The sequence below is a fragment of the Oncorhynchus kisutch genome, unplaced genomic scaffold, assembly GCF_002021735.2.
Source record: "Oncorhynchus kisutch isolate 150728-3 unplaced genomic scaffold, Okis_V2 Okis09a-Okis19a_hom, whole genome shotgun sequence".
Classification (NCBI taxonomy): Eukaryota; Metazoa; Chordata; class Actinopteri; order Salmoniformes; family Salmonidae; genus Oncorhynchus; species Oncorhynchus kisutch.
In genome coordinates, this window is record NW_022261985.1 from 11,094,467 (window position 1) to 11,106,966 (window position 12,500).

At 44.7% G+C, this 12,500-nt stretch overlaps 1 protein-coding gene across 1 annotated transcript in view; it reads right to left on the reverse strand.

The window, feature by feature from the left end:
• The window catches only part of grip1 (glutamate receptor interacting protein 1), a 253,128-nt gene that overhangs the window by 240,012 nt on the left and 616 nt on the right, over window positions 1-12,500 (reverse strand).

Genomic DNA, 12,500 nt, shown 5'->3' on the forward strand with positions numbered 1-12,500 from the left:
AGTGATGACACCAGGCCTTGTTCCCAGACTACACCTCCAGGCTCTACAAAGTGATGACACCAGGCCTTGTTCCCAGACTACACCTCCAGGCTCTACAAAGTGATGACACCAGGCCTTGTTCCCAGACTACACCTCCAGGCTCTACAAAGTGATGACACTTTGTGATGACAGGTTTCTTCCTAGGTATTGGCCTTTCTAGGGAGTTTTTCCTAGCCACTGTGCTTCTCCACCTGCATTGCTTGCTGTTTGGGGTTTTAGGCTGGGTTTCTGTACAGCACTTTGAGATATCAGCTGATGTACGAAGGGCTATATAAATAAATTTGATTTGATTTGACACCAGGCCTTGTTCCCAGACTACACCTCCAGGCTCTACAAAGTGATGACACCAGACTACACCTCCAGGCTCTACAAAGTGATGACACCAGGCTACAGACAAAACCAAGTCCCCGTTTCTATTGAAGGAAGAGAGAAAAGACTAACAGCAGCTGTTCTATAACTGTCCTCCTTTGATGTAAAACGGCTTAGAAAGATGGTTTTGGATCAACGTTTAGCCACAAAATGTAGCTTGTGAGGAACATGTCCCCAGAGAGAGTGAGACAGGGTAGAGGGAGAGAAAGAGAGAGGGTGAGAGAGGGAGAGAGAGAGGGAGAGAGAGAGGGTGAGTGAGAGAGAGAGAGGGTGAGTGAGAGAGAGAGAGGGTGAGAGAAAGAGAGGGTGAGAGAAAGAGAGAGTGAGAGAAAGAGGGTGAGAGAAAGAGGGTGAGAGAAAGAGAGAGAGAGAGAAAGAGAGGGTGAGAGAAAGAGAGAGAGAGAGAAAGAGAGGGTGAGAGAAAGAGAGAGAGAGAGAGAGAAAGAGAGAGAGACCGAGAGACAGGGTAGAGGGAGAGAAAGAGAGTGAGAGAGAAAGAGAGAGACAGAGAGAGAGGGTGAGAGAGGGTGAGAGAGAGAGAGAGAGGGTGAGAGAGAGAGGGTGAGAGAGACGATGAGAGCGGGAAGAGGAGCAAGAGAGCGAGCCAACCCCCCACCTTGCCACCAGAGGGGGCTCACGCTTTAAAGAAGGGAGGGCAGGGGGGAGAGAGAGACACTGCCCACAAAATGAGGTGGAAACTGAGCTGCACTTCCTAATGTATGACCATATTAGAGAGACATATTTCCCTCAGATTACAGAGATCCACAATGAATTCGAAAAAAACAACATATTTTGAAAAACTCCCATATCTACTGGGTGAAATACCACAGTGTGACATCACAGCAGCAAGATGTGTGACCTGTTGCCACGAGAAAAGGGCAACCAGTGAAGAACAAACACCATTGTAAATACAACCCATATTTGTATATATATATATAATATGACATTTGTAATGTCTTTATTGTTTTGAAACTTCTGTATGTGTAATGTTTACTGTTCATTTTTATTGTTTATTTCACTTTTGTTTATTATCTATTTATTATATCTCTTGCTTTTTTCCCACTTGCTATATGTTTCCCATGTGAATAAAGCCCTTAAACTGATATTGAAATTGAACTGAGAGAAAGAGAAGAGAGAGAGAGACATCCCCCCCCCCCCTTTCTACCAGAGGTTCACACTTTAAAGAAGAGAGGGACGAGGTGCCAGACGCACACACACACACACACACACAGACACACACACACACACACAGACACACACACACACACACACACACACACACACACACAGACACACACACACACACACACACACACACACACACACACACACACACACACACTCTGAGCAACGTGGAGGTGGTTGCCATGGTGACCTTGATCAGAGCAGGGCTTCAGAGTTGCTGACGGAGGTGGTGGGAGGGCAGAGTATGTGTGTGTGTGTGTGTGTTTTGTATGTGTGTGTCTGTGTGTGTGTGTGTGTGTGTCTGTGTGTATTTTGTATGTGTCTGTGTGTGTGTGTCTGTGTGTGTGTGTATTTTGTATGTGTCTGTGTGTGTGTTCGCGTGTGTGTGTTCGCGTGAACAAACACCCCTGTGGCGAGGAGGAAGGCAGTCTGTGTGAATTAAATCCAAGTGCTCACAGCCTCACCTGCCCACCCAGCAGCTGATTCCGGGGTCCAGGGAGATTTACACACTGTCAGTATGAACACCTGTTATTCCTCTGTCATAAAGAGACAATAAAGTCTCACAACGTCCTGGATGAAATGGAACTCTGTAAATCAGCACGCACTGCAATAACGAGGACATTTACCTGGGAACACACTGCAATAACGAGGACATTTACCCAGAAAACCACTGCAATAACGAGGACATTTACCTGGGAACACACTGCAATAACGAGGACATTTACCTGGGAACACACTGCAATAACGAGGACATTTAACTGGGAACACACTGCAATAACGAGGACATTTACCTGGGAACACACTGTCATAACAAGGACATTTACCTGGGAACACACTGCAATAACGAGGACATTTACCTGGGAATACACTACAATAACACGGACATTTAACTGGGAACACACTGCAATAACGAGGACATTTACCTGGGAACACTCTGCAATAACGAGGACATTTACCTGGGAACACACTGCAATAACGAGGACATTTACCTGGGAACACACTGCAATAACGAGGACATTTACCTGGGAACACACTGCAATAACGAGGACATTTACCTGGGAACACACTGCAATAACGAGGACATTTACCTGGGAACACACTGCAATAACGAGGACATTTACCTGGGAACACACTGCACACTGGCTGATAGAAGAGGAGGTTAGGATTGGACAGAGACATACCCTGTTACTGGGTGTTACTGACTGGCAGACTGACTTACTGGCTGGCTTACTGGCTGGCTTACTGCCTGGCTGGCTGGCTGGCTTACTGGCTGACTGGCTGGCTGGCTGGCTGGCTGACTGGCTGACTGACTGGCTGGCTTACTGGCTGGCTTACTGACTGGCTGGCTTACTGCCTGGCTGGCTGGCTGACAGGCTGACTGACTGGCTGGCTTACTGGCTGACTGACTGACTGGCTGGCTGGCTTACTGGCTGACAGGCTGACTGACTGGCTGGCTTACTGGCTGACAGGCTGACTGACTGGCTGGCTGACTGGGCTACCGAGTAGCCCAGTCAGTCAGTAGACTGGGCTCCTCAGTGCTAGAGGAGTCACTACAGACTGGTTCGATTCCAGGCTGTAGCACAACCAGCCATGATTGGGAGTAGGCCGTCATTGTAAATAAGAATTTGTTCTTAACTGACTTGCCTAGTTAAATAAAGGTAAAATAAAGAAATAAACAATGCTAACTGGGTGCAGTTTGCTGGCTGACCTACAGGCGAGCTCTTTCTCTGGTTTGATCATAAACAGGCTGAACAGAGGTGTTCTGTACTGTAGAACACAGTTATATCAACACTAAGGAATCCATTGCTACTAAGTAGTGTGATGTGTGGTGTGATGTGTTATGTGTGTGTGTGTGTGTGTGTGTGATGTGTGCGTGTGTGTGTGTGTGATGTGTGCGTGTGTGTGTGAGTGTGTGTGTGATGTGTGCGTGTGTGTGATGTGTGCGTGTGTGTGATGTGTGTGTGTGTGTGATGTGTTATGTGTGTGTGATGTGTTATGTGTGTGTGTGTGTGTGTGTGATGTGTGGAGTGTGGGTGTGTGTGTGTGTACGGGTTCCAACATGACTCACTGACGTCAATTCAACATTTATTCCACGTTGCTTCAACCTCATTGGGAAACGACACTGTCATGACGTGATGATGTGGAAACGACGTTGATTCAACCAGTGTGTGTCCAGTGGAGAGGGGTGAGTGAGGGTCACAGCGACCCTGTATCTGACCCTAACACGTTACGGAGTCAGAATGTCTACATCGTGTGAATGGGAAACACTGAGAGCATCGACTGGCAGGGAGGAGGTGAGAAAAGTCTCCTGCACTGAAACAAATCCAACCTCCACGGGAGATCACTGCTCACAGCATAGTGGAGGAAACGAGAGGAGTTGGGTATTGTCACAGCATAGTGGAGGAAACGAGAGGGGTTGGGTACTGTCACAGCATAGTGGAGGAAACGAGAGGGGTTGGGTACTGTCACAGCATAGTGGAGGAAACGAGAGGGGTTGGGTACTGTCACAGCATAGTGGAGGAAACGAGAGGGGTTGGGTACTGTCACAGCATAGTGGAGGAAACGAGAGGGGTTGGGTACTGTCACTGCATAGTGGAGGAAACGAGAGGGGTTGGGTACTGTCACAGCATAGTGGAGGAAACGAGAGGAGTTGGGTACTGTCACAGCATAGTGGAGGAAACGAGAGGGGTTGGGTACTGTCACAGCATAGTGGAGGAAACGAGAGGAGTTGGGTACTGTCACAGCATAGTGGAGGAAACGAGAGGGGTTGGGTACTGTCACAGCATAGTGGAGGAAACGAGAGGGGTTGGGTACTGTCACAGCATAGTGGAGGAAACGAGAGGGGTTGGGTACTGTCACAGCATAGTGGAGGAAACGAGAGGAGTTGGGTACTGTCACAGCATAGTGGAGGAAACGAGAGGGGTTGGGTACTGTCACAGCATAGTGGAGGAAACGAGAGGGGTTGGGTACTGTCACAGCATAGTGGAGGAAACGAGAGGGGTTGGGTACTGTCACAGCATAGTGGAGGAAACGAGAGGGGTTGGGTACTGTCACAGCATAGTGGAGGAAACGAGAGGAGTTGGGTATTGTCACAGCATAGTGGAGGAAACGAGAGGGGTTGGGTACTGTCACAGCATAGTGGAGGAAACGAGAGGGGTTGGGTACTGTCACAGCATAGTGGAGGAAACGAGAGGGGTTGGGTACTGTCACAGCATAGTGGAGGAAACGAGAGGGGTTGGGTACTGTCACAGCATAGTGGAGGAAACGAGAGGGGTTGGGTATTGTCACAGCATAGTGGAGGAAACGAGAGGGGTTGGGTACTGCTCACAGCATAGTGGAGGAAACGAGAGTGGTTGGGTACTGTCACAGCATAGTGGAGGAAACGAGAGGAGTTGGGTACTGCTCACAGCATAGTGGAGGAAACGAGAGGGGTTGGGTACTGTCACAGCATAGTGGAGGAAACGAGAGGGGTTGGGTACTGTCACAGCATAGTGGAGGAAACGAGAGGGGTTGGGTACTGTCACAGCATAGTGGAGGAAACGAGAGGGGTTGGGTACTGTCACAGCATAGTGGAGGAAACGAGAGGGGTTGGGTACTGTCACAGCATAGTGGAGGAAACGAGAGGGGTTGGGTACTGTCACAGCATAGTGGAGGAAACGAGAGGGGTTGGGTACTGTCACAGCATAGTGGAGGAACGAGAGGGGTTGGGTACTGTCACAGCATAGTGGAGGAAACGAGAGTGGTTGGGTACTGTCACAGCATAGTGGAGGAAACGAGAGGGGTTGGGTACTGTCACAGCATAGTGGAGGAACGAGAGGGGTTGGGTACTGTCACAGCATAGTGGAGGAAACGAGAGGGGTTGGGTACTGTCACAGCATAGTGGAGGAAACGAGAGGGGTTGGGTACTGTCACAGCATAGTGGAGGAAACGAGAGGGGTTGGGTACTGTCACAGCATAGTGGAGGAAACGAGAGGGGTTGGGTACTGTCACAGCATAGTGGAGGAAACGAGAGGGGTTGGGTACTGTCACAGCATAGTGGAGGAAACGAGAGGGGTTGGGTACTGTCACAGCATAGTGGAGGAAACGAGAGGGGTTGGGTACTGTCACAGCATAGTGGAGGAAACGAGAGGGGTTGGGTACTGTCACAGCATAGTGGAGGAAACGAGAGGGGTTGGGTACTGTCACAGCATAGTGGAGGAAACGAGAGGGGTTGGGTACTGTCACAGCATAGTGGAGGAAACGAGAGGGGTTGGGTACTGTCACAGCATAGTGGAGGAAACGAGAGGGGTTGGGTACTGTCACAGCATAGTGGAGGAAACGAGAGGGGTTGGGTACTGTCACAGCATAGTGGAGGAAACGAGAGTGGTTGGGTACTGTCACAGCATAGTGGAGGAAACGAGAGGGGTTGGGTACTGTCACAGCATAGTGGAGGAAACGAGAGGGGTTGGGTACTGTCACAGCATAGTGGAGGAAACGAGAGGGGTTGGGTACTGTCACAGCATAGTGGAGGAAACGAGAGGGGTTGGGTACTGTCACAGCATAGTGGAGGAAACGAGAGGGGTTGGGTACTGTCACAGCATAGTGGAGGAAACGAGAGGGGTTGGGTACTGTCACAGCATAGTGGAGGAAACGAGAGGGGTTGGGTACTGTCACAGCATAGTGGAGGAAACGAGAGGGGTTGGGTACTGTCACAGGCACTGAAGATACATTTCACCTGTTAGGGATAATAAAGATCTATTCTATTAGTTATTATTACTATTATTATTATATCATATTATTTTGTTATATTATTCTGCTATTATGTTATATTATTCTGTTTTTTATTCTATTATTCTATTATATTATACTATATTATTCTATTCTATTCTATTCTTATATTCTATTAATCTATTATAATACTATATTATTCTATTCTATTCTATTCTATTAATCTATTATATTGTATTATTATATTATATTCTTTGATTCTATTATTCTATTTTATTATTCTATTATATTATTCTATGATTCTAGTATTCTATAATATTATTCTATTCTTCTATTCTTCTATTATATTATTATATTATTCTATTCTATTATTCTATTCTATTATTCTATTATTCTATTCTATTATTCTATTCTATTATTCTATTATTATATGATTCTAGTATTCTATAATATTATTATATGATTCTATAATATTATAATATTATTCTATTATTCTATAATATTATAATATTATTCTATTCTATTATTCTATAATATTATAATATGATTCTATTCTTCTATTCTATTTGATTCTATTGCCTGGAGACCCTATTCATGGGTTGCATGATTCATCACGATGTTGTTTTGAACCTTTGTTGCAGGACTGATGCTCAGCAGAGTCTCTGGCTGCTGATGAAGATGTAGTCTAAAGTTAATTACCGTGGCTTGGAAACATCATGACATTTCAAAAGGAGGAACATAATGAGCAGGTCAAGCCTTTGTCATCATTGTGATGTCGCCAGATTGACTTTAGAAACAGCATAACTTGTGCTAGCTAGCTAAGATTGAGGGGAGAGCACCGGCATTTTTACTAGCTATCGTTAGCTAGCATAACATTGCTAGATAGATCATGACAACATTGCCAGATAGATCATGACAACATTGCCAGATAGATCATGACAACATTGCCAGATAGATCATGACAACATTGCCAGATAGCTCATGACAACATTGCCAGATAGCTCATGACAACATTGCCAGATAGCTCATGACAACATTGCCAGATAGCTCATGACAACATTGCCAGATAGCTCATGACAACATTGCCAGATAGCTCATGACAACATTGCCAGATAGCTCATGACAACATTGCCAGATAGATCATGACAACATTGCCAGATAGATCATGACAACATTGCCAGATAGATCATGACAACATTGCCAGATAGATCATGACAACATTGCCAGCTAGATCATGACAACATTGCCAGATAGCTCATGACAACATTGCCAGATAGATCATGACAACATTGCCAGATAGATCATGACAACATTGCCAGATAGATCATGACAACATTGCCAGCTAGATCATGACAACATTGCCAGATAGATCATGACAACATTGCCAGATAGATCATGACAACATTGCCAGATAGATCATGACAACATTGCCAGATAGATCATGACAACATTGCCAGATAGATCATGACAACATTGCCAGATAGATCATGACAACATTGCCAGATAGATCATGACAACATTGCCAGATAGATCATGACAACATTGCCATCTCTCTAAAGTAAACTTCACCACTTCATAATGGAGATGTTGTCTACTTCAGCCATGTCATCGTATTTCCAGGCCACTGTAGTCTACATTTGACTAAACAGTCATTAACCACCAATCAGAAAGACTTGTCATTAAGCATCAGACAGACATCAATAGGCTGGGGCATCTGGAGAACGCTGATAACCATGGCAACGACGTGAACGAGTGATGGAGGTGCAGCCTATGAATACAGTAACATCAGACTGTTACCCCTCCTAACCCTCCTGTCTCTCCTATCCCTCCTAACCCCAGTCTCTCCTAACCCTCCTGTCCCTCCTGTCTCTCCTAACCCTCCTGTCTCTACTACCCCTCCTGTCTCTACTACCCCTCCTGTCTCTCCAACCCCTCCTGTCTCTCCTATCCCTCCTGTCTCTACTACCCATCCTGTCTCTCCTAACCTTCCTGTCTCTCTTAACCTTCCTGTCTCTCCAACCCCTCCTGTCTCTACTACCCCTCCTGTCTCTACTAACCATCCTGTCTCTCCTAACCCTCCTGTCTCTCCTAACACTCCTGTCTCTCCTAACCCTTCTACCCCTCCTGTCTCTCCAACCCCTCCTGTCTCTCCTAACCCTCCTGTCTCTCCTAACCCTCCTGTCTCTCCTAACCCTCCTGTCTCTCCAACCCCTCCTGTCTCTACTAACCCTCCTGTCTCTACTACCCCTCCTGTCTCTCCAACCCCTCCTGTCTCTCCAACCCCTCCTGTCTCTTCTAACCCTCCTAACCCTTGTGTCTCTCCTAACCTTCCTGTCTCTCCTAACCTTCCTGTCTCTCCTAATCCTCCTGTCTCTCCTAACCTTCCTGTCTCTACTACCCCTCCTGTCTCTCCTAACCCTCCTGTCTCTCCTAACCCTCCTGTCTCTCCTAACCTTCCTGTCTCTCCTAACCCTCCTGTCTCTCCTAACCCTCCTGTCTCTCCTAACCCTCCTGTCTCTCCTAACCCTCCTAACACTTCTGTCTCTACTAGCCATCCTGTCTCTCCAACCCCTCCTGTCTCTCCAACCCCTCCTGTCTCTCCTAACCCTCTATAGAGACCCTCTTTATACTTCTGTCATATAGCCAGTCTCAGAGGTCTTTATACTTCTGTCATATAGCCAGTCTCAGAGGTCTTTATACTTCTGTCATATAGCCAGTCTCAGGGGTCTTTATACTTCTGTCATATAGCCAGTCTCAGAGGTCTCACACCAGGCACCAGTAGATTCAACTGAGGCTAGAAGTTAACCCAGGGCCTGCACCTGCCAACCTGTCTGATCTGTCTGTATGACAGAGGTCAACCTGTCTGATCTGATTTGTCTGTATGACAGAGGTCAACCTGTCTGATCTGTCTGTATGACAGAGCTCTACCTGTCTGTCTAGTTAATAATGACTTCTCTATAGTCAGGTAGTTAATAATGACTTCTCTATAGTCAGGTAGTTAATCATGACTTCTCTATAGTCCTGTAGTTAATGATGACTTCTCTATAGTCAGGTCCTGGTCTACTACCAACCTCTCTGATCTAGTCCTGACTGTGGAAGAAGGATAACGTCTCAGACTTGGCTAAGTGTTGACAGGACAGGGCTAACACAATAATTTGAATTTGAATTCTCCATAGAAGCACACATGTTCAGTATAGGAGTAAACTGTTGTACAGAACAACACAGGTTCAGTATAGGAGTAAACTGCTGTACAGAACAACACAGGTTCAGTATAGGAGTAAACTGATGTACAGAACAACACAGGTTCAGTATAGGAGTAAACTGCTGTACAGAACAACACAGGTTCAGTATAGGAGTAAACTGCTGTACAGAACAACACAGGTTCAGTATAGGAGTAAACTGCTGTGCAGAACAACACAGGTTCAGTATAGGAGTAAACTGCTGTACAGAACAACACAGGTTCAGTATAGGAGTAAACTGCTGTACAGAACAACACAGGTTCAGTATAGGAGTAAACTGCTGTACAGAACAACACAGGTTCAGTATAGGAGTAAACTGTTGTACAGAACAACACAGGTTCAGTATAGGAGTAAACTGCTGTACAGAACAACACAGGTTCAGTATAGGAGTAAACTGCTGTACAGAACAACACAGGTTCAGTATAGGAGTAAACTGCTGTACAGAACAACACAGGTTCAGTATAGGAGTAAACTGCTGTACAGAACAACACAGGTTCAGTATAGGAGTAAACTGCTGTACAGAACAACACAGGTTCAGTATAGGAGTAACCTGCTGTACAGAACAACACAGGTTCAGGATAGGAGTAAACTGTTGTGTTGGACACAGGTTCAGGATAGGAGTAAACTGTTGTGTTGGACACAGGTTCAGGATAGGAGTAAACTGTTGTACAGAACAACACAGGTTCAGTATAGGAGTAAACTGCTGTACAGAACAACACATGTTCAGTATAGAAGTAACCTGTTGTACAGAACAACACAGGTTCAGTATAGGAATAAACTGCTGTACAGAACAACACAGGTTCAGTATAGGAGTAAACTGCTGTACAGAAGAACACAGGTTCAGTATAGGAGTAAACAGCTGTACAGAACAACACAGGTTCAGTATAGGAGTAAACTGTTGTATAGAACAACACAGGTTTAGTATAGGAGTAAACTGTTGTATAGAACAACACAGGTTCAGTATAGGAGTAAACTGTTGTATAGAACAACACAGGTTCAGTATAGGAGTAAACTGTTGTATAGAACAACACAGGTTCAGTATAGGAGTAAACTGCTGTACAGAACAACACAGGTTATGGTACTCTTCCATAGCAGGATGCCAGGATTTTCAGTTTGGATTCATTATGTGTCTGAAAAAGTGAATCCCATAAGAGTAGAGAGCTCAGTTCTGGTTGAATAACTAACACAGGGCCACAGGCCCCTTCGTCTCCCATCACTCCTCTGGAGTGGCGTGATAAGCACTCCTCTCTCTCTCACTGAGGAGGATTTGGTTATTTTAGGTTGCGGCATTGCGTTCCAGCACCTCCTCCACTTTCCCCTTCCTGTCCTCTCCGTGATCTTATTATTCATTTTAATCCACTTCCTCTCACTCACTCGTCTCCTCCGGATCAAATCATTTCAAACTTCACAGCCAGCGAGCTGCTGACTTCACAGGCTCACACTCACCACAAAGCACAGGATACAGCTTATCTGATGGCTTCAATATGCACCACATGTGGAGGTTATACTTAGTAGGCACTTGAATACAGTGTGAGTGTCATGTTTAAGCTGTTAAATGTACTAAAAAAGGGAATACAATTGAAATCTGAACCTTTCAAATTGTACCACAGAGAAGATTGGAGGTCCACACATCAGAGAATGTTGACTTGAATGGGAACATCTGTTGTTTTAAATGATACTGTCAGTCCTCCGATAGAAAACCTATTGTACTCATAGAAATTCAGATACTAGAATAGACATGACCTTTTAAGTTGACATTTGACAGTGGGTGGACAGGCAGGTCATCTTTGTGGTATTAATTAGAATGTAAAACATGTTCATTAAATGTAAATGTCAATGGTGTACCAACTAGTGGCCTGAAGGGATAGACCCATTCTATGATTTATATTTCTACGGTTGAAATGAGACCTCCTCCCTGTATTCAAGAGCATGTTGTGTCTCATCCGATCGTGGGCACGACACAAAAACATCAACGTCAAATAGCTACAACATATGCGAATATGACAAAAAAATATATATATATTTTTTACATAATTGATGTTTTTAGACATTTGAGGTTAAAGGTTTAAACATTAAAAAGTGTATCATTTTCTTTAAAGGTATAATAAAATAGTTTAACAATGTTTGATAGCTTTTAAATGGTATCAAACTCAACCGTTTATCTGTGACAGCGATGGTATGGTGCCGTATGCTAAATGGGTCGACTCGGAGCACCTTGATCTCTTGGACGGTTTAACATTCAGGTCCACAAAGTCACATTCTGACCCCTTTTCCACCAGGAAAACATGTACAGATGGTTTAGTATAAATCAAAAGGGATGCTGTCAAAAAAGGATTGAATTCAAAATGGATTTAGCCCGACAGCCAATCTATAGGCTACAGACTAGCTAGACAAGCCAGCCAGAACTAACACATATATATTGCCAATAAAGCCACCCAGAACTAACACATATATATATTGACAAGAAAGCCACCCAGAACTAAAACATATATATTGACAAGAAAGTCACCCAGAACTAACACATTTATCTATTGACAAAAAAGCCACCCTGAACTAACACATTTATATATTGACAAGAAAGCCACCCAGAACTAACACATATATATTGACAAGAAAGCCAGCCACATCCACACAGTACTACCAGAGTGACAAGACAACCAACTCCATACATTATTCAACTACAGAACAGCTATAGTGACCTATACAGGTTAGCTGTTCATGGTTTGTATGTTTGGTCACAATATTGTTTTGGACTGATGCCCGACTGAGCATTCTACTCGATGCATCGTCAATGAGAGCTGATGAAGATTTAATCAAAACTGCATTTAGTGGCTTGGAAATAAAAATGACTTTCAAAATGAGGTAAATGATTAGTAGGAAAACCCTTTGTCATCACTTTGATGTCACCAGATGTATTATAGATGCAGTATAAGGTTAGCTAATTAGCTAAAATTGAGGGGA